Consider the following 24,644-nt stretch of genomic DNA (forward strand, 5'->3'; position numbering starts at 1 on the left):
GCTTTTTTTAACGTTTTTCCGTAATTCTATTTATGGATGGATTTGCAATTATTTCTCATTTTGCGTGGGCACGCGAGCACCACCCTTTTCATTTATTACGCGAGCACATGCATTTTGTTCACCACTTCACGGCATTCGCTTTTTATATCGCATGTGGGTCAAGTGTGAGCTGTCAATATTTCATTTTCCATATTTCACTTGCGACGTGTTAGCTCTCCACAGAACATGGATATTTTTCTTTTTCATTCCCATGCATTTCAAATATTGACTTTTTGTTGTAAATCTTATTTTCACTCTATATTCGACTTCAGAATTATTTAATAGTGTATATATATATATATATATATATATATATATATATATATATATATATATATAAAGTCTTCAATAAAAATTTTATTCTAGAAAAAGATATATATATATATATATATATATATATATATATATATATATATATATGAATTGATATCGCTGCTTTAAAATCTGACATGATCATAACGCTGCAATAAATCATATTTTTCAATTTTTTTTTTTTTTTTTTGAAGCTGCAATCTTTATCGTATCTTTATAAATTATAAATTGCTATCACAAATGACGTTTGCCTACGAATTTATTGGATCCGATCATGACATTTGCGTTTTCCCTTGAAAATTATAACCACATTAAAGATGGAAGATCACGGTTTATCGCGTGATAGTCGTGCATTGACGACTGCAAAAAGTAAGAAGTCGTAAACAGGCTAAGCCGGTTATTATTTCTGCAGGATGTGTTCGCGTTTGCGGAGATCTCGCGCGTTCCAGTAAAATCCTTAGATTCTGCGAATCCTTTTATGAGGCGCGTTGCCGGACCGATAATGTCTCGCATAAAGTTTGTATGTCCAAGGGGAAAAAAAACGACGACGACAATGTAAGCTTACAAACATAATGTTCTCGCGCCCCAACGGTGTCCTTTTGTGCCACGTGTATTTCCCAACGGCTATATCCTGTTTATACGTCGTGTTCTCGAGTGGGTGCCAAAGCCACCATATAGCTTTTTATATAGACATCCGATCATATCGCGGCTATAAGATTGCAACCGAATCATTTCTTCTCGACTGCACTCTTTTCGATGTTCCCTCTCGAAAGTTTCCGAAAAAGTTGAAAAAGTTAAAAAATTTTTTAATGAATATAAATTTGAAATAAACATAAATCTACTATAAAAACAGAGTGCATTAATTTCATTATTCAATTCGTCTGTTATTGCGTGAAGACATCGGCGAGATAATCGCACGACGGAGATTTGACGGTAAACGCAATTTGAAGATATGATGACGTTTTAACTACCGCATAAAGAAAGCAATAATGCTCGTCTTGCGCAGTGTATATATATATATATATATATATATATATATATATATATATATCGGATAGGAAAATAATTCCCTCATAGCATTGCTAATAAACTTCTCCCTGTTTCGTCAACATTATATAGCGAATGCTCCGCGATACGAGACAAATTTAATAATTGCGCGAATCTACCATCTTTGTTCGAGCCCCATGTAGCATGATGAGGCCTTGATTACTTTCATCATTACCATTTCAGATTGAATCGTAAGCTGAATGCGCCCAGATTCATTACGCGAGTAATCTTCCTTATGAATAATTTTGCATTTGTTGTTATTGGAGTTCGATAAGTTTATTCTGCGGTATGACTTGAGGTAGTCGATGAAATATAAAGGATAGGATAAAAATTAATAATATGATATAAACTAATAATATATACATATATAATGAGAGAGAGAGAGAGAGGAGGAGGAGGGGAGATAGGAGAAATAATAAAAAAAGTGAAAAAGTTTTAAGAAAAGTCGAATGATCGTCTGGCGTCGTTACATCATTTTGCAGTGTCTCCTCTATATAGATTCGTTGGTGACGCCAAGGGCACGGGAGAGATTCAGCATCCGGATCTTCATCCTAATTACGAATGGCGTCATTCGTTTGATCTCAAGTAGGGGATACGAGCGCGCATCGTTCTTCTTCTCGCTCGCTCTCAGCTCTCCGCTCTCCTTTTCTCTCGTTAGATGGTCCCCACATATTATGCAGTGGTACGCCGGCGTTTATAAAATGTGGGCCACTTCAGTACGCGGATCGTCGATGAGCGGATCGCATTACTCGCTACCGATCGTCGATCTAACATCCACGTGACGCGATGATCGAGCTCGTCGTTTTTCACCGTCCGGCTGTCCGGCTGTTTCGATGGTGCCGCTGGCTGCTTTATTACCTTTACGCGAACGTGTCGAATCTCGGTGAGTGCGTGTAATTTAAAACGATCGACATTTAAAAAAATTCAACCGGAAAAGAAAGATATATGTATGTGCGATCTTATTTTTTATTGAAAGAGATTTTAGAAAAAATTAACAATTATTTTAGAATAATTACGCTATTTATTGTTCGATAACGTTGTACGGCGGTCACTACCAAGGTTGATTAGGACGGAAATGCGATAATCTAATAGCATGTTTCAGTGATAACTCTTTTAAAGTCGTAATTTATGTTTTGCTATAATATGAAACCGTCGTTTTTTACAAGGATTATAATATATATATATATATATATATATAATAACATTATATATATATATATATATATATATATATATATATATATATATATATATATATATTTTGTCATGCACGATGATATTTGTGACATTTTCTATCACAAAAAATGACGATTATCTCTTAACACTGAGAGATATTACACGCTACATGATTTGACCTCTCTCGCAAGATAACACTTTCTATCTTTAACATAGTGAAAGATTCGCGTAAACTGTGGAAGAGTGTTAGAGAATTTATAGGCGACACATGGAAATTCAAAAATAATATACGCACATATGCTGGTATATATATTTTTTCTATGTATACTATTTTTAAATCAATTTAAGATAGCATCTTCCAAGCACGTATGAGATATAATTTAAATGACATCGCGCGTTTATCGCTGACATCGTCGTTAACGAGTGAAGGAGACACGCTGTACTTAAACTGACCTCTCTCTTGCGCAATGCTATACGTCAAAGCTAACAGCTGTCTCTGACCATAGATACCCATCGTGCGTGTAGAAACTGGGCCGCCACTTCCCTTCGTGTTAAAACGCGCTTCCGCGTGCCTCTCGAGGCTGAGGAGACGACTCTGCTTGATGCAGTTTCCTTGATGTTAGAGACACTCGACGCTACGCGGACACTGTCACGCTTGAAACGGAAATAGAGACTTGAAGTAGCTTCATCAGCGAAGAGCCAACATACAAGCGTAATATGTGGTTTTCATTACGTGTGCTTGAGCTCTAAAAGAATTATACGATTAATGCTCCTGCTATTTCAGTCGGAATAGCAAAAACTTTTGTTTCACTGACACGACTACTCGGCTTCATTTTTTACTGGATTTTTGTCGTTACCGAGAAAGAATAATAATGCTCTGATCTTGTATGCAGATAAAATAATAATAACCGTGTCTTTATATTCTTGTACAAATAAGAGAGATTTAAAGTTACTCTAAATATATGCAAAATAAAATTAGAATTGTAAAATCTACCGCAAAGTTACGCTTTAAAGCAGCTGACGCGTTCTATTTGAAATTCAAAAAGAGCTATGTGTTAGCGTTGCAAAATACTATTCAATGACATGTACCTAAATCACGTTAAAACAAAAAGTAATATTTTCGAATTTATTCTTCCGTAATGTATCGATCTCTTTATCAGATGAATATGATACAAATGAATGAGACACGTAAACGTACAAAGACATAAATCATTTGAGATGTGACGTTATCGGGTTGTTATACTCAAATTGTAATGCGATCCTGAATAGGTTTGCGAGTGACGTGTGAAACGAAACGTATCGAAAGCAAACGCCAAACGCCCGTCGATAAAAACTCGGTCGAACTCCCAATGCGTCGAGTTTAGCGACACGAATTAATAACACCCGTTGTGAATCTGATCTGTCAAGCTTCGAATTGTCTGAATTGTCGACAATGAAAGATTTCCGGCGCGATGTGCGACCGACGAGCGAGGGACGAGTTTTCACGGTTTCGCGTTTCGAGACACGGCATTAGCATAAACAGATTTCAGTGCTCCGAATGCTTCGTCAGACTGCCCTTTAATTCTTTCCGTATTTATGTTTTTTCAAAGGACATTATTAAATTTTGATGCGCGTCACGAAGTTTCGGCGGGCCGAGGAGCGTCGCATTTTCACCTCGACCTCGTGTAAAACGTGTCTCTTCAAAAATTCATATTTCTAGTTCCGCCCGATATATCCAAGATGAGATATCCGAGACGTATAGTATATCTATAAATAATATTTAAAGAACATTTTGCCGCGCTGCGCAGAGAGAGTAATAATTTATCGAGATGATATCTGCTGATCGTTCGCATTTGCAATGTACTAAATGTCCATTTTGATTAACGAATCTACTCTATATCGCCCTAATAGCTGTCCCGTGAGCGCGAAATGCCAACGACGACGGACGAATCGAAAACAATTGGGAACAATTCGAACTCTATTCATTCGAGTGACATCAAAAGCTCGTCGATAAAGTTCGCTCCGCGCGTCGCGGCTTTAGGTTGGCCCGGCTAGCAAAAGCCACTAAATACACCATTATGGCTGGTACTGGTCGATCGAGGGTCGTGCTTGAGGGTGCGAAGGAGAAAGCTGCATTTCATTAGGGTCATTGCTCCGCGAATCCTTAATTGGATAACGATAATCCAGGAATAAGCTTTTATAGGATTCTCTTGATTTCGACAGGTCTCTTCCACGAACAGATCGTTTTCTTAATTAAAGCTGATGACGGAAAACGCGATTCATTCCACAATATTGCAATAATAAAATTTAGATTAAAGTCTTTCAACATGGAAATAAGAGGGGGAGGGAGGAAACTATAAAGATAAAGACATAATTAATAAATGGATTTTATATAAAATATCTCTGAAATATGTATATGGGAGTGTACGTATTATACATTTAAGTTTCAGAAATGTTTAAATTTATTTTTAATGAAAATATTTTAACAATAAGTAAAATATAAATTCCAAATTTTAAAATATAAATAAAATAAAAATATAAATACAAAAAATGTATAGAAAAACTTGAGTTCTCTTACTTTACATATATTTTAAAACAATTTTAATGTAACATATTTTTGGACAGTGAAGCATTTAAATATTGAAAATTAGTCGAAGATTATTGAATTTTATTCTACAAAAATTCAAGGATTGCTATGCGTCATACTTTTCGTAAAAATAGTCACCGCAATCGATAGTCGCGATTCGATTCATTAATCGAATAACGTCGAAGGGATGCCCTTAATTTCACGGCCACAGGAAATAGAGACCTGCGACACCCTTCGCAAGAAAAGATTCGGACGGAGGGAGAGGATCCAGAACACGATTAGGATCTCCTCCCTTCGACGGCGGGAGAAAATATTTTCCCAGATCGGGGCCGGTAAACACGCGGCTTCGGTGCCGCGTCGACGATTGACCGAACCGGTCGTTTCGAAGGGGAATAGCAGGGCACAGGGGTTTAGGTCGGCACAAACACAGGGGACCAATCCAACGAATCAATGGTCGGTTGAATTGGCCGCGCTCTTCGTCACCTCGCGGCGGGATCCCGATTACACACAAGCCGTCGTATAATTATGGGCTGCGATGACACCTGTGATTTTCGACACCCTCGTTACTGACCTTCATGTCGATCCCGTCCACGTGGATATTCGCTTCGCGGTGAGCTCGTCAGCGGCGCCGAGCCCGGTCGATGAAATTAGCCGATGCCACTGAACGAACAATGGCGATTCTCGCCTCAGGGACAATGGCGAGCGGGAAAATTGCTGGCGGAAATTTTGCGGAACGTTTATCAATCGCGAAACGTGCTGAAATTACGAAGCCGTTCCTAAAGCCCGTTCGGGGCCATTCCCTCTCTGTTCAGAAGTACGGTACGCGAAGTTGGAGCTAATTTATCTTCAACTTCGCCGACTGCGAACGTACCAAGTGCATTAACGCGGCGCGCTTTATTGTATAATTTATCGTCGGAGAAAATTTCCGATTCTCTCTCTTACATAGGCGTCAGATATTATGATGAGTATCAGCGTGTGTCCGCTACACGACGAAATCGCATGATGATTCGCACCGTCACACTGCGAATCATTTCACCTGATAACAATAGCCGCCCCAACAACACGCATCGTCACGTACGCGACGATAGATTATTGATATTCTAATTACCCTCGAATAATTAGAGCACAGCCACACCACAGTGCGGCTTCTGACGGCGAACGCGTTTCGACATTCGAGAAATTTTGCAAAGCCGCGTCATTTAGAATGAATGCTCGCACGATTGCTATCAGCAATTACAAGCGATACGGAGTAATGCTCTTAATCGCCGCAAAACAAATACGAAAAAAAAAAAATAGATTTGACCGACGCGTGCAATTCCATCAAAGTATTGGCGAAAATCCAGCGTCTATCGTTTCGCAATATTAATCCTTCCATCATTAATGAAAATAAAATTACTCTAGAACAAACTTCGAGAGCACATATTTTAGATTATATTTATTAACATAATTGAATTAATTTTAAGATTGTGTTTTATACATATTTAAACAGGAATCTAACTATGCTGTAAAATTATCCACTAGTATCTTAGAGCGAGTCAAGTTTCAAGACAAACAGGTAACAAATTTTTTTTTTTCCGTTTATTTTACTAACGCTATTTTACTCACGTTAACCTTACTAAGTATAAGATAATTTAAGAAGGAGAAAACTAAATCTAAGAGCCGGAAGTACTAAAGAACATCACGACGATAAATCTAACGAATCGCGGAAGTTTTCTGATAAAAAACGTGCCGATAGCATAAGAGCAATTAGATAAAATTCGCACGGTACTCATAAAAACGAATATCGAAAAAAAAAAAAAAAAAGATTTCAATGTATTTAATATCTCCAAATTACGTTTGGAAATTGAGCCATGATGGCTCGACTACTTTTGTAAAGCTTATTTATTAAAGTCGATTTTTCCTTTTGTGCGCACAAGGCATAGAAACATTCTGTATCCTAAATTTATTTTGGTGGAGCGACATATTGACTGCCGGAAGATTCCTTCGCTCGTACCCTGCAGTCTGGGTCCCCCTGAAACACGAGGGTGAAAGCGATACGTGTGCAATTTTCTCAATTGTACGGCCGCACCCTATCCTTTTATCAATACACATGGTTTCTCCACGTTGATACAAGTTGATTCGGTGATGTCATCGCTCGGGTCCGCAAACGAATAAATTTCATTGGTAATTACGGGGAGGGGGAGGGATCACAATTACAGTGAACAGAGAAGCATTTGTTACTTTTAAAGACCGTAATTAAATAATCAGACGTTTTTGAATATCTTTATCAAACGCATCGTTCGACAACACTATCTAGACATGTGTATCGTTTCCGAGATCTTTATTAATCCGCAATTGCATCACTTTTATTTGACGATGATACGTTATTGCGCGTATATAATTGTAATAGACGAATCTAGGATATTTAACCGGTCATTATCTGGACAATAATAATACCAACCGCCGTCGATTCGAAAGAAGGAACGACGTTGATTTACTGCGGACTCATGACCGCGAATTCACACTCGCTATCGCCAATTATCAAAGCGGAGCTTTATTCAGTTAGCGGAGCTGTTTAGCTACGCGAGCCGCGATAAATCCGTATAATTTGATCGCTCGCTAGCTACCGACGACCTCTTCAACGACGACGAAGGGAAAGAGGCAGAAAGATAGGACTCGCCTTTCACGCTCTTACAAGAGTGCGCGCTCCGGTCTTTACTCTCGAAAACGCCAATAAAAGTCGACGGGATCGTGCTCGCGTGACCCGCAGGATTTAGTTACTCATTTAAGTTTCATTTACGTTACGTGCGCGTTGCACGCCTTGCTCCTCTGTCTTCCTCTCTCCAAGAGTTGATGCACGCGAGCAAGGACGACCGGCATCGTGTCGGCTCTATAAATCGGTCGGAAGGATACTGCCGGCCATCACGACAGCTCCCCTTACGTAAGAATTTCGCTGAACGTCGCGTAAGTGAAATTCCTCGGCTTCGAGAGCGAATCTCCGAGCGAATGCCGCGAATGGTCGAGCCCTCAGCGCACGCCAGATTCGCTCTTGGATTTTTCAACGGAGTCCCGAATTATTAGATATCTGTGATTCTCAGCCATTCCTCTAGGCAGAGTTTTTTTTTCACCGCGAACATTCGCAGACGAATACTCGCGCAAAATTCTGTTCCACGATATATCGGATATATCTGAGCAGCCATCATTTTTCACGGTAACTTATTTTCAACGATGAATCTGTCTACTCTAGCGCGATCCGCGCTACCAAAGGAAAGAATCCACGGAAGAGCGTTTGATTGACGGCCGTAAAATGATACGAGCGCGATTCAAACGGGAGGATGTATGGAGCTCCCGATGGCAAAAAAGTAATTAATTTCTTGCCCGCGCGTTTCGGTCGATGGCTTGCGGATGCTATATCTACCTCTGAGATTCCTCGTGTACGTATATAAACGAATGAAATAGATGGTGCGCGAAACTGCGCTTACGCACTAGAGCTTTCTTCAGTTTTTCTTGTTGTTGAAAATTCTGAGAAGGTCTGCGGAAATGCTTATAATTAGAGATATTTTATTTTATTTTCTTTCCTCCTTTAACTCGAGTATTTTCACACGCGTATAAAAATGCAAACAAAATATAAAATTGTGTACGCGTGCAGAATGAAATAATTTTATCTATTATATGCAATTGATAGGGGGTATTAAGTGGAATTATGCTATTCAAAGTTATTCCAGTTCTTTGTTAAATCCAATGCTTTATTATCGGTGGGCATTTATAACCGTGGAGAGATTGTCGGGGCTCGCAGGAAATATTTCATCCTCTCACTCCTTTCTGGCTACACTATCTGTTATCAGACTACGTTAATTTCCACCACAGTGCAATTTAAGCGGCTTCACTTTATAATTTGTGATTAAAGCTTTATTCGCGCGCGTTGTGAGATATATCACGCGCGATGAGAGCGCTAACACGTATCTGGAGATAACGCGTGATGGAATATCCTCTTCGTTGTCGAAGCGCGGTCGCGCGCGATTGTTCCTGTGTATCGAAAACTTCCGCTTCCTGATCCGCTTCCCTCCCATTGATCGATTATCTGTCAAATATTCCTGAGCGGCAAAAGAAATAATATCGCGATCTCGACATTCCTATCGTCACCGCAATCACCAACGTGAACTGCAATCGGATTGAATGCAAATATAAGACGGATATCTGCATCGCGAGGAAAATACTTTGCGTTAGTGAATCCATTTTAGATAAGGTATTATAGCTTCATAATCTCCATATATTGAAAATACTCGTTTTGTTCTAAGAAAAAAAGAAAGAAAGAGAAAAATTTTTTCATATAAAAATAACGTCTACTTGATCTGTGCATCTCTATTTGATGTAGCAAGCCATATACATGCATTTTTTAATTTTATTTTTTGTTTCAATTTTCGGGAAAAAAAAAGCACATAAGAATGTAATTGCATTTTTTTTTCTTAGTACGATATTTTTTAGTATTTCGCGCGTGATATGTCAATCGTACGGGAACTCCGTCTTCCGGACGTAAAAGACGCAGCTTCTTCTGGATGAAAAAATGTTTTTGAGGCAAGGGAGAGAAATGTCGTGCGCGAAATCGTGCCCTTGATGAAATCGATAACCGCTCGCCCTCGCACGCGGCACCAATTCTAAAAAGTATGTCAGCCAGTACAGCGATACGCTTACGTAGAACCCATCTTAAGCCCAAAGTTGTCCGTCTTTTTCTCCGTTCTCGCGTTTTAAGTCGACTGTGTAATTTCGCGATCGTTAGACATAGAAAGCTCGCGGTGAAAACGACGGCAAATTATACACAGAAGCCAACATTGTTATGGATTAAGCAAATACGTCTGACCACCGCGACCGAATTATGCCCGAGAGAGAGAGAGAGAGAGAGAGAGGGAGAGATCCTTAATACGCATAATTTATAGCAATTTCGTGCATTTTGCGTGGCGGGATAATCGCGGCGCTTATAATTTGCATCGCGATTGCACGTTCGTGCTCGAAGGTATATCAGCCATTTCAGGATGAGCTTTTCACATTCCTGAATATGAGGGAAATTTTCACATAATCATCGGAATGATGCTTGTAGAGATTGATTTGACCGTGTAATATTTGATTGTTCGAAAATTTAATCCGTTATTTCCGAGATATAATTTACATGAATAACATTCATTTAATTGTGGATAATTGCGGATAATAATTTATATCGTAACGGATTAGCGTGGTACATACCGTAGTAATTGACGGAAAAACGTGATATTTAAAAATAACGAACTATATTTAATAAGTATTTTATTTAATAAGTATTTAATTATATTTTAATTATATTTTAATAATTTTATAACAATATTTTATTTTATTATCAACGTTCTCTCTCTCTTTCTTTATTTTTTTTTTTTTTTTAATATCTCTTGTTGCCTAATCACCTGGCTTTAGCATAACAATAATTTATAGGTACAGGTAGCAGCCATCTAATACGTAGCCATCGATATTATACGCTTATGTCTACAGAACGCCCGTAATCAATATCCGTGATCCGAGAGATGCCATAATTAATTTCATAGGCCGAAACCTGAACCGTGCGATTATCGCCGTATGCGCTTACTCGCCGTCAGTTTACGGTTTTCAGTTTGTAGCATATGCGTATATATGTACGTGTCGCAAGAATTTAATTCTAGATTTCGTCGATGAGACTGCAATCACTTTATCAGACCCTTACTTAAGACAAGAGAGACGAGGTGCTTGGATAAGCGCGCGTCGGATTCGCGACGGTGTAAGGGAGCAGCATCGCTTTCAACGATAAGAGACTTTATTAACGAGAGACACGCGAACCTGCTCGCAAAATAGACGATCACACGTGTCAACGCACTGTTAGAAGCACCCTTCTCCGAGACATGTCACGTCTCAAAATTTTCAGAGTAAGAATTATTATAGTGTTCTCGTCGAATTTCTTCATTAACTATGTCGTTAAAAGTCTCGTTCTAATCAATTCTTTTGTACAATCATTTTTAAATATTGTCATCTGTTCTAAGCATTATCTAAATTTACAAAACAAAACATTTATTATGTTTAAATATGAATAGAAAAAAAGATTAATAATTTTCACTTTTAGTTTCTAATAACTTTAAAAAGTTTTTTATTTTCCAATTTTATTAGACAATCTTGGATATCGTTTTTCTATTGTCGTTGGATATCATTGTTTATCGTTGGATTCGTATAGAAAAAAATTGTATTTTATCGCACAGATAGAAATTTTTTTTTTTTACAGAGAAAATACACATGATTTTCTTATAAAGTATTGTCATCAATGTAAATGCTGTGCGCAAAAGCGGCGTGAAAATAATTAAAAGTTTGCCATGTTGATGAGCTTCTCAGACATTCAGCCGCGTGACATTGTTTGCCATTCTGCGAGCGTTTCGACCTGAAAGTTTACGAAAAAAAAAATTATTGCATCGCGATGCTTGTCATGCAAGAATTTCGTTGCAATTATGCTTCAACAACGTTATATATTCGCGATACTTTGATAAACTTATATGTCGCTTTCGGAATTTTGGAAGATGCCTGAAATTATTTATTGTGTCGCGCTCGCATAGCAAACAAAATCTTAATTTACTCGACGTTGTAAAGACATTCGTGTGTGTATTAAAAGCACATGAAGCATGCGGTTTAAAATACATTTGAAATCGACATAAATCGATAGGTCGACGCGATAAATTGTTGTGTCGAGATTTATTCCCGAAATATCTCTATTCGCGCAAAGCATTATTTCCTGAGATCGTTCTTCATACACGAGATCTAAAAAGGATAGCAGCTTCCACACTTCTCATCCATATCGTCGATATTTGCATTTCGCTCCGTAGTATTTCGGCAAAAAAATGCGGTAGAGAAATGCTGCATATTGCGATGATGTTTTAGATAGTTTTGTGCGAATAAAATATATATCCACCGATCGTATAAATATTCCCAGACACGATACTGTAATAAAGTGCATGCGGTGTACCGAGTTTGCGCAGCGCACTCTTCATACGGCGAGACCTTTCGATGATACGTACCATCATCTTTCCCCCCTCCCCCCCCCATCCTTCCCTCTGTCCCGAGCGAAATTCGCGCGGATCCGCAATTAGAGGTCGGTGTATTTTATAAACACACCCGTGGTGTAAAAGTAATTAAAAGTTTCGTTCATTGGCGAAGTTTCGCGTTTCTGAGAATCGCGGCGTTGCTCGCGACGCTTTCAAAAGCGGTCTCGATGTCGGAGAGAGATGTAAGGAGCAATTGTTGTTGGCACGGAGATTGTTTACTGTAAACACAAAACGTAATGCGACGGAAATTGTACACGGCAATAGCCGCGAAGCACCGCCAGGAATGTGGATAGAGGCGATTTGCGAATTTTCCGAAATGTAAATTTATTTTTAGCTCGAAACATAGGTGTTCGCGTATATTTATGTATTTATTTTTTAATTAAAAATATCGCGCGCTCTGCTCTAATTTCTCTTGGGATATTCAAGAGATTAGAGACTCTTTTCCGTTTGAATATGGCTTATGCGCATAACCATCCGTGGAAAGGGAAATCCGTTGGGAATTTTCTCGAGTATGCACGTACACGAGACAGTGAAAAAGTGTAAAGGGAAATGCATCAAGATCGGTATGTCAGAACGACCAAGATATATGTATGATCCACTTTGGAAAATGCATATCGTCAAATAAAACATCTTGAAACTCTCGCGAGAATGGATCGAAAGACATCGCGTCCAGCAAATTTCAATTGAATCTTTGACGAGTCGTCGTTAGAACTTTTTCAGGTGGATGAAAAAAATAAGAAATATGTAAGAGTGATAGTCCTTTGGAATTGCTGGCGAAAGTTTCTGGATTCGCGGCTAGCTAATATAATAACGGCATGATAACGCGAGTTCTTCTTTTTCAGCGCGAGTCATAGAACGTTTTATGAATAATAGCGAGGACTTATAAAAGAGAGCATTTTAATTCTGCAAGCGATTTTGACCTGGCGAAATCGATTTGTCATTTCCTTCTCTGCACGCTTGAACGACCTTGCGAAACTCTCCGTCCTTGTTTTGACAATTTCTTCATTTTCTGCAATTCTACGCCGACAAGAAGCACAGCTGCGCACCCGCGTATAACACGGATAAATTTTCTTTTTTGCGAAAAGAAAGAGAGAGAGAGAACGAGAGGAAGAATATATTTCAGAATAAATCATAATTTATCGATATTAAAAAGCAATTTTTTTAAGTTAACAATATTTAATTTTTTTACACTCTTTTTTATAGAATGACGTTTGAATCAAAAATTATATGTTACAGAAGAAACGGAAAATACGTGATTTGGATTTTGCCGTGTGTGCCATGTTAGAGTTAAAACTAAATTTTTCAAACGATAATTCGGATTTTCCAATCGGAATTTCTTAAGATTCGTCACAAGCATTATCGAGCCATGTATGATTGTTGCACATGAATGTGAAGTCGTGTTATCAACAGTCGAATCTATGGTCGATATTCACGATAATGTCGGCCGGAATATGACTCGGCGCGGAAAAAAAAAAGAGACGAATGGAAGCGGCAGAAAAGGGGAGAAACGAAAAAAAAAGGGAGAGAGAAAGAAGCGAAAAAGCATCGCGCGGCGATGTGGAGCCACAGGTATCCCGCAAAACTGCAAGACCCTCGATCCACCTCGGCTTACAGGTCGTTTCAAACTTCATTTCCCTCGCTTGGAAAATCTCTCGCTTCGCAAGACGCGTGGATCGGCAAAATTGTCGGCGATAATTTATTGCCGGCGATAAATACGATAATAGAACTTTAATATAATATGTTGCGTAAAAGTATTTAGAAGTCTTATGGCTTATCAATACATAACGTGCGTCATTTGTACAGAATTAACAGTATTACGCTTTTCGTTAATATTTGCGAGATCCTTGTGGTCGAGATATGTAGATATTCCCGTCGCGATAATTCACGGGAGACGCACGATGTTTCATCGCACGTCTCCAAATCGGCGAAACGCACTCGACTACATTTTTAATAAATCAAGCAACCCTCTTATTCACTCAACCTTCCCTTTCGCGCACCGCTCTTCCGTACCATTCTTTTCGCCCTTTAACGCGCGGCGGTGAATTCAGGTATATATGCCCAGGTTTTTTTAACGCGTCGATTTTCTTTTTATAACTAATACATAATTTTATTAGAAAGTATAACTTAAAATTCTTTGATTCTTATTTTCAATTTGTTCAATGAGACTGTAAGTTAAAATTACTTATTGTATTTAGCTTCCTTCGCGAAACATCTAAGAAATCTCGCAACGCGAGAAATACTTGATTTACGCAAACGTAAAAATATAAAATTGTATCGCTCTTAGACGTAAGTTTATGTGATCATTTTTTTTTTCCTAGTGCAGATAAAAATACTATCTTTCCGCCGAATACGATAAAATTGTTTATTTCTCTCCCTCTTAACATAAACAACGTCTTCTTACAATTTGATAGTTGCGTGTTTATCACGATCCGCGGTGTTCTATCGAAGAAGAGGAATACCAACGGAGACGATGACGGGAATAAATTGGCGTAGGGTGTCCCTTTCCTCAAATCCACCCCTGCCCGGCGTATGCGCGTGCCACGTTCGTCCAAGCACCCCCTCGACCCGCCGCACTATTGATCCACGGCCATCCCTCGCGCCGCACTCCACCGGTTCCGCCACGCCGCATGCGGAGGGACGGTAGCGGTAGCGGCAGCGAGGCGATGGCATTAGGGGGTGCGGCGGCGGGGATGCGCTGAGACAGAGGAGAGAAGGGTGGGGAAGGGGAGGGATGAGGGAAGAGGGAACCGAAACTGAAACCCCAACTCCGCAAACTACACCCCCGAGCCTCTCCCCCGCGGCTCGCTCTTTGCCCTCCTCGGCCACGCTGTCCCGTTTCATCCCTCGTCGTACCAACACCCACGCGAACGCCAATACGTGCGATCGCGCGTGTGCGCAGGCGTACGTGTGAGCTTTCTATACCGATAAACGCGAATGCGCGTAAACTGAGATGCGTAGGGTGTATACGGTATTTATGAAATTGGGATGACTGAGTGGAAAATGCGGCTCTGCTCTTTCCGGCGTATTGTTTCGCGGCGGTCGTACTCTATCGAGAGAGACGTAATTTGAGCCCTGGAATTATCGCCGAGGTAAATGCAGCTTTGTGCGCGATACAACTTTTATTCGGAAATTCGTTTTCCCGCGAGCGGTGCCATTTATAATGTATCTGGCAGACATTAGACGAAAGATATTCTTTGATCAATTCTGTCAATAATTTTACTTTTTATTCTTGTGGGGAAATATTTTCGCGTGTATCGAAATTATTTTACTATAAGATGAAAAAGAAAAATATGCATATATATATTTCGCTTTATAAATATTGCAATGGGATATTTAAATTGTTTCATCTTTGCGTTTAAAAAACCATTCACCTCGTTCGTTTGCACCGTGACATTCAGCATGGTTGCGTGTCCCATCGACTGACGAGAAAATGAGAAAGGGCGACCGTCCGTGGTCGGGAGGGGGAGGGAGGGTGGCGGCGCAAGCGGCGAGGGGTAACAGAGCGAGAGCGAAAGGGAAACCGAGGAGAAGCGCGCGCGTGTGCATTTAACCCCCGAAAAAGAAATTTATCGTGAATCCACTTTGAGAGAAAGCGAACTCTCCGCGGGGCACAAAGGCTCGGAGCATTGTTTACTTTGACGTGAGGAGGGACGCGAAGGAGGGGGAGATGCAGCGAGAGGCTAGCTGATTGCGGACAGTTGACTGGAAGGAGAGAGGCTCGCCGAGAATTCGACCACGCGATAAAGGGATGACAACGGTAGCTTGCGTTCGAGTTGGCAGAAGCAGACTTTTCCACTACTCCCGTTCTGTCCCCTCGATTTCTCTTGCTTCCTCTCCTTTTTTCTTCTTTCATTCAGCGGATGAAAGGCGCGCGAAACGGACGAAAACGAGAGGCGGACGTCGGTATGCGAATCGAGGTGGCCGATTGTACATATTCACGGGGGCCTTTTGTCCCTCGCGGTCCCTCTGGCTGCGCGCCGTGAGATCTCTCCGGGGAAAATTGCTTATTACGTACTACAACGAGACGGACGAGCCCTTTGATCGAAATATCACGAGGTTCTGTTCCGCTTATCGTAGATCCAGAGCTCATCATTTGTGCGGTGATTCCATTGCTAATTCCGCGATTGCGGCGTTATTTGAATTATTCTCCACGACGATTGTGATACTTGAACTGAGGATTTATGGGAACGAAAAGATGTTATCAAAAAGTGCGACAAAATAAATTATATGTCGTTGTTATTTTTATATATATAAATAATTGAATTAAAATAATTTTTTTTTTAAATGGAACAAAAACATTTGTGGATAAATAAATATGAAATAATATCAGAGAGCGATATCATCTTGTTTTGTACAGATTTACGAAAGCTCTTATTTATTATCAGATATCTCTCAATAGGAACTCTATTTTTTTCTTACGCAAAGTGTCTTTAATTAATCTAGGTATTTCGAAGTAAGCTAAAGTGTCACGTAAAGCAGTTTGATACAATAACGAAGAGAGAAGCGAAAAGTGGACGTCGGAAATTCTAAAGAACTGGTTGACGTATTTATTCATGAGCTTCTTGTTTCGCAGTTTCATTCAAGCGATGATAATTAAATGGAAAATTGCTTGTAGAGACTGAATATTTACTTGCTGAGTTAAAAATAACATTCTTGGAAGATATTAACGTTACATACACACACACACACACACAAATTTAATTTAATCACTTTTTGAAATCCGTTTTAAATATTTTGATAATTTTTTCGGTAATTATTTCAGCTTATTTAAAATTAAATTTTTGATCAAGTGAGAAGATCAATTCAAGTTAAATGAAAAATAAAATTTTTTATCACATTTTTTTTTTTAGTGAAATTTATAAATTCATTCAAAGAGAATAGAAAGCATTCCATAAAAATTATTGCAATTTTGATAAAAGAAAATATATATTTTTTATTCGTGTGTGATTTACTCTTTTTTAAAACAAATATGATATCTTCTATGATTTGAGAAACACTGGCTCAGGGAATATCGATTGCGGGTCTTGTTTCAGCTGATATTTATGTGACGGCTATGGGGCACATGTCAACGAATGATTGTTCAATTCGTCGTATTAATGTTAATCGTTTATTCCGCCAGCTATTATTTCCACGGCTTTAATTTGTCGATAAAATTACAGCATCGATACTCGCAGAGATCGATGTACATCGCCGAGAGGCCGATTGTTTTTGTGTATGAATCAACGCGGTAGTTGTATGTGTGCGAACCGTCACATCTGTTAAATCGCCGCATACATTAAGACCGATGAAACACGTCGTTCGAATTTAAGCGTAGCATGCATATTCATAAGTATCATCTTTTTACCGCGACAAGTGACTAATTTCACCACCATTTTTGCTGAAAAGCATCGAATCGAGGCGGGAAATTAGAGGCATTAACAAAAAAAAAATTATCACATCATACAGTTATTATATATTAAATGCAATGATCTTTTTTTTTGTATCAAAGACAATTCTTCTGTAGTTAGACGAATAAAGGACGAGCGTTACTGTACATGATAAAGATAAAAAGGGATTATATCTGACAAGCAAACGTGTAATAAGAAATTTAATTTCTCGAAGAAGTAGCTGTCATATTAAAAGAAAAGTTTGTTTGTATTGTGTGTGCGAAACATTTTTATTTTATTTATTTTATTGATATTATATTATAATTATATTATGAGATCTCAATTGACAATGAAATGAGCGTAAATCAATCGTAATACTGTCCAACGATACATTTCATGTCATTATATTTCAATGAATATTTTAATCGAAAGATTAATGTCAAGTGGAGATATTTCCGTATTAATATTCAATCAATGATGGAAATTATAATTTTCCGCTTGTGTGCAGTTAGCCGCACGATCGTTAGAAATATACGGAATAAGATAAATCTGCTCACGCGCGAATCCAGTGCAAACGTCGAACACCGTTTCATCGATATCTATCAGTGAATAGTTTTGGTGATTCTCGTTTCGGGGTAAATCGCATCGACAGCTAATACCGCGCGCGGCCGAATAAAAACTAAAGGGGAATTAAGATAAAGCGATCGTGTCGGATTGATCGAGGCGATGTTACCCCGCGAAGGATCAATAGCTCCAGGAGGCTAAATTGGAGCGGCTTGTAATGGACGTTCGGCCTGGTTTCGACCGCGAACGGTGAGTAACGGCTGTCCTGTCGATAATAAATCGCCCTCGCTCGTCTTTAGGAGCAGCCTCAAGAGCAACAGAAACTGAGAACCTTCCTCTTTCGAGACTTATCTTACGTCTAAACTAATTAAAAATCTACTAATGAAGAGAAAGAGAGAGAGAGAGAGAGATGAGCAAATAATTAATAACTAATTTTAATATTTTTTATCTTAATTTTAAATTACTGTTATTTATTTATTTATTTTTTTTTTTTATTAAAATATATTAAAGAATGTTTTAGTTATCTTTTATCTAGAATTAAAGCATTCTTAAAGATAAGTCCCAGCTCTATTCTAGCAATTTTAATGCAATTTTCTCCCTCTATCTTCCCTCTCTCTCTCTCTTTCTCTGTGCGGAAATCGAAACAATTTGTAAGGATCAGGTTGAATTTCTCGCGTCGTGGACCGGCGAAGATGAGACGCGGAAAAAGAGATCGGGCGGCGCATTTCCCAGTAAATTGCGCGGAATAAATACGACGGAAGAACGAATGATTTGCCCGGTTTAATATCCGGCTCGCCATTTATATTTACTTCTCCGAAACTATATTCCGCCGATCCTGTTCTCGCCGAATATTTTTTTCTTTTTTTATCGTGCGACCAAACTTACTCATACAGCTCGCTCATTAACACGTCATCGTATATATCAATTGGCAAATTGCGTTGCGGATCGTCGCTTTTAACGCTCTCTCGCGCTTTTCCGACCCTCGCAACCCCGTCGCAACGAGATCCGTTATTGGATTTCCACCCGGTTGAATCCTTCGCGCCCATCTTCCCAGACGACGACGACTATTAGAAAAGGGGCGATCCTGAAATGCACTCTGACGACGATCCGATACGATGCCGATGACACTCGAGGACATCGTCGACGAGGGGGAAGCGCGTGTAATACGACAAGGTACATAATAAAAACCGATGAGGGTGACGAGATGTAAAAAGACGCGCCATAAATATTTACGATACGCTGCTTTAATCCACTGTGTGTTTTATATTTTATATCTTTTATCTCTTTATATACTCTCAATAAATTATTTTTATATGTTATATATATAAAAATTGCCCGACCATGGTTTCTCCCGTTTCTTCCTAGTGAGGTGAACGTAGGAGTGGGGATACTCATTCTATACAAAAAGTATTTTGACAGTGAGAGGAAATTGATGAGGTACGGCGTACAATGTGTTATTGTTTACGTTGTCATGTTGTTATCATTCGTACGACGAAGTTCGAGCAGGAAGGCACGAGTCGCTCCGTGTGTCGTCGCATTATCTTTCGAAAAACGTAATTATTCCAAGCAATTATTTCAACTTGCGATCGACATTTTATAAACTTATACTGTTTGTTAACAACAGAGTCGTAGACGAGTACAAAAATAATACAATTTTTCTGGCCGAATAAATCGTAGTTTTGTGTGATCGTAATGTTATAAATATCCACACTTACGTTCGTCTCGCTAAGGAAACGGAACGAAGGCAATGTATTTCTACGTACATATGTGTGTGTGTGTGTGTGTGTGTGTGTGTGTGTGTGTGTGTGTATCTTATAAATCTTTTTCCACAAAAATTTTCCCTACGGATCATTCTTTTTACGAAACGTTCGCTCGGTGTTTATACTGTTTAAAGCACGAACAACAAATCCAAGATTGATGTTTATCAGTTTCGCGCAATACGAGTTCCTGTACAAGCGTATCTTAAATCAAATCGTTTCGCGACGAAAATCCCTCGAAATTTCTCCGTTAGTCTCGACGTGGATTTACGAGATTGCGACGCCGGCTTAAATCGAGAAAATTGGCTTCGGGAATGCCGATTACGGGGCTCTTGACCTTGCAAGAAGAAGAAAAAAAGAGAAAGAGAGAGAGAGAGAGAGGTTGATCCTCGCAAAACGAGGACCATCTCCGGGCATCCTGTCGCCCTCGGACCTTGACTTCGTTAACGTCAAATTGTTATGTTGTACTAAAAAAAGCTATCTACCCATCGTACGGCATAAGCAACTCGTAAAAGGCGAAGAATACTAGATGTTAATTTATTTCCAATTAATCGGATGCGCGTATTGCATCGTAATTTAATACCAAAAAAGCTGGACTTTAGGTAATTTTTTTTTGTTACATCAAGATCACGCGAGAAAAGAGATACTTTTATGCCGGCGTATTCTATTTATTTCGCTTCATTAAAAATTATAAAAGTGCAAAATGTATGTATGTCTCATTAAAGTTTCGTATTATATGCACGTTCCGTAAACGCCAGAATTTTTGCCGGAATAATTGTGCAACGATGTCATCTCGACGAATATCCTGGAAGGGTCCATTAAATCAAGCAAAATCAATACACGGTGGTTAATCGGCCAAAGCTATGGCGCAGTTTGGTACCATCTCCGATGAGTATCGTATTAATGTTCTATTTCACCGCGAGAATACGCAACGTTGACATTACGAAACTTATCAACGGACGCGCTAAATTGCCGCATGCAAATTAATCAATGGAAATAAACAAGTTGCCGAATGTGTATCTGGAACGAATATGGAAATTCCTTTCTTGCGGACGCTAAATGTATCTTCGAGATCGATTTCATGATACGGATCCGCGAATTAAGATCGCCGAGTACGTATATCAAATACATAGAACGTTTGGCGATTTATACTCGGCGGTGGGAGGAGGGGCGGAGAATCGTAAGCCGTCGATTAGGATTATCCGCGGATTATATTGCGATTCCATCTGTTCCTCTATCTCTCTTCGAGAATGACGTCGCGATGGGGGCACCGGCGAATATTATTTTCCCCTCTTTCGTCCGTCGCAGGAATTTTCTACTCCCTTCGGCGGAGATCGTAAATTTGCGGGGATAATATCTACTCGCTGGAAGCTGCAACGTGTTTCTCGTATTCTTCGTTACCGCTGCCAAGACGAAATTAATTTTCTTACACTAACTTTCTTGTACAACACTTTTAAATTACTGTCGATCCGAAATTGCCTCATCTTGCCACAAGATTGATTAAAATATCTCCATTGCGGTTGTCTCGAGACAAAAAGGCATAATCACGAGAAGTTCTTAACGTATTTTACGGATAAAGCTTGTCATTTGGATTGATCTGAAAATTCACTACATTAATTCATTTAATTAAAGTACATACTTATTATTCTTTATTTATTGCATTTTACAAATCTCATAAAATTCGGTTGGAATAATCGATATCATACAACGGCGACCTGTTGCGTTGCGAAAATTATTATACACGAGATCTCTATACACATGACATATGTCATAAAAAAAGATTAAATTTTGCGTAAAATTTCGACTATAATTATTATAATCTATTTCTAGTTAATTATAAAAATATGTGAAGAATATAATTTTAGGTCAACCGTTTAAATTTATCTTTTTTTTGAAATGAACAAATGCTCCTTTACTGCCGTTAACTTTCCGGACTTACCGAAATTGCCGTAACGGGGCTAATTTAATTTGCCGGAGAAGAGGATTTTATTTGCGTTTACTTTAGCTTTGCGCGAACCACGCCCAGAATAGCTAAATGTTTTCTCGTCGTAGAAGATAGATTGAAATTTCTAAGGGAGAAAAGCGCGCCGATGAAGCGTGGAAACGCGAGGACTTACTTCTCGATCTCGATTTCGTTCTTGCACGAAAATGCACTCCCTTGTGTATACATCCGCATCTGTTTTTCGCGAATAACACGTATGAAATATCTGACAATCTGTCATACTTTTATACGAACTTGATCACGTATGTGATAATCGTCCCTCCAGGGAAATAACTCGATGCATGTCAATGACTGTAACAGCTGATCGACTGTAACATCCATTTCTCGAACAAATGGATGTTGTAAATGTATCAATGGAATTTTTAGATTTATTATGTCTCGTTACAAACATTCGAATCTTTTAACGTTTATTTAAAAGCTCATATTACTGGATGGCAATATCGCGCCGAATCTTTCTCCGTCGTTACCCTCGGTCATTTCCGCAGAAAAATCCCATGTGCAGCGCGAGACTGTCGAAGATCAAGTTGGTCCGATAACGCTTATATCGCGGAACGATCGTTCTCCCGGTGGAATCGATTCGGCCAGGCGTTCGAGCGTGCAAAATCGGTAAGGGCGACAATGGCGATTGGCGGTGAAAATTGCGCGGTTAAAAGGGGAACGACCGCATTGCGCGTTTTCTTGGCTCTCTTACATGGCGTAAGAAAACAGCTGTTTTTCGACCCTCGAGGCGTTTTCAATTTCCTCCAATGTGGCCTTACATCGGGAGAAATGTCACGCGCGCGCGCGGTCCAGCTGATCCTCGACCGGCAAATCGGCGCGTCGTTGTTGCTGCAGAAGTCCGGGATTAAATTGAAAGCAGACGTGTTTTTTCCGCGAAAAAAGGAGGAAATGCGACGGTTATTCCACCGGGTTGCGCAGCACACGAAGAGAGTTCTCTGAGCAACAGTTCACTTCTACGAGATTTTATTCCCCGGGATCACGGAAATTCGTGTAAGTAATCCGTACGTGCGGATGTCTCAGCCCTTTCTTGGAAAAGATTTTGTCCGAACCCGTCTCTGTATCTTTTTGTATTTCACACGTCGACCTGTATATCTCTCGTCGCAATTGACCGAATTAAGGGAACCGGAGCTCAAAAACTTTTGATGCAATTAATCGCGGAAAAAATGAGAGAAAAATAAGTTTTTTTACACTCGTGTATAACCGATAATATAGACGTTAAATAACATTTTTAACGTCATGTAACGTTGCTTTTTACAACGCGTATAATACACGTTTGTATTCGTATATAGATAGCGCGATGCAGTCAATATTGCTTTTTTTCCTTTTTCTCAGCAGCAAGAGATATCGTTGCTTTAGCGACGCATTTTTCACGTTGTTGAATATCGTAATATTTTGTGCCGGTTCATGAGCGTTGTTTTCGCATTAATCTACGCTGTAATAATCAAGCTACTTTATTAATTTTTTATAAACGCCCTTTTACTTCAAGGATGCGCAACATCTTCAAGATTGTAGCTTATGCTTTTATTTATTTATTTTTTTTTTCTTTACTTGTCCCTAGAATTCTTAGTCTTTGTTACATTAAGAATTCATTACATTTATGATATTAATTTAAAACTGAGAGCATTTTATCGGGAAGAAAAGAATGAGATGTTGACAATTATTCTTCGTGTTCTATTATTGTCGATAATTTAAAAGAGAGCATAATTTCAATATTCGCAACTCTCACAGAAATTGCTTTTAAAATCTCTCTCGCGACTCTCGCATATTATTCAATATCGATCCATCCTTGAGAAGCCGGCGTCTCTCCATTTCAGGAACGCCTTCGGGGCAATTGCTCTCCCCTGAAAGGAAACCACCGCGAATGATTCGAGGATATGCCGCATCCCTGGATGTATCCCCGAAGGAGGAGGCGAAATATTATCGATACCGCTATGTGTTTCGATGTCGCAGAGAAAACACAGGACGGCGCGCAAGAGATACCTCCTCGACCGAGGAATAACCGCGGCAATTTCGTCATTTCCCGATCTGTGTCGACGGTTTAATCTAGAAGTTCTTCGTGGCTCGCGGCTTGCCTTTCCTATAAGTTCGCATCCTCCTCGCCTCGCACAAAGCCACATTGTAGGAAATTGAAAAGTCTGCCGCTGACAGTGGAATCATATTCCTCATAATCGCGCCGACACGCGTCGTCGACCTACATCTTAGCTTTTATTTCCTCGTATTCTCGAATCGATGTGGAATCCGCGCTAGGATGCAAGTCTTGTTTGCGCGCCTGTCTTTCGCGTGCGCGGGATAATACGCTGCCATCTTTTCTCCCGCGAGCTCTCTCACGTCCGCCTACAATTCAATCTTCGCAAAACCCCTCGTGCGAAAGCGCGAGCTGTGCGCTTAACTCAACCGCGCCCGTCAATTCGCCGAGACGAACTCTTCTTCCCGGCCTTTCATCGTTCCTCGAAAATATGGAACGAAAGATTTCCAATCTCGCTGTCAATATCTCATCTTCGCCGCGGGAGAGAGACTCATACCAGAAGGATGTCGCATTCTTCTTGCTTGTTCTGCATTCGTCTTGTATTGCAATTTTTTTTTTTTATTCGCGAAAATCACATAAGCTTTATTAGATATTAAAGAATTTAACGCAACGGCGATCTAACGAATTTTACGCGAGCTTGAAAAAAAATTATTTAATTTTATTAAATTAATCTAAAAGTCGAGAAATTTATGTTTATATTTACTAACACATTAAAAACAAGAGTT

The 24,644-nt window shown here is 39.4% G+C and overlaps 1 protein-coding gene and 1 pseudogene across 1 annotated transcript in view; both read left to right on the forward strand.

The window, feature by feature from the left end:
* The first annotated feature begins 668 nt into the window (after window positions 1-668).
* LOC126857484 (uncharacterized) lies at window positions 669-10,928 on the forward strand (annotated as a pseudogene).
* Window positions 2,140-24,644, forward strand: part of LOC126857423 (kazrin) — a 110,380-nt gene continuing 87,875 nt past the window's right edge. The window contains exon 1 of the mRNA XM_050606830.1: window positions 2,140-2,281. The gene's annotated coding sequence lies outside the window, so the exon portion shown is untranslated. The remainder of the gene's footprint in view (window positions 2,282-24,644) is intronic.

This window comes from Cataglyphis hispanica, chromosome 21, assembly GCF_021464435.1.
Source record: "Cataglyphis hispanica isolate Lineage 1 chromosome 21, ULB_Chis1_1.0, whole genome shotgun sequence".
Taxonomy (NCBI): Eukaryota; Metazoa; Arthropoda; class Insecta; order Hymenoptera; family Formicidae; genus Cataglyphis; species Cataglyphis hispanica.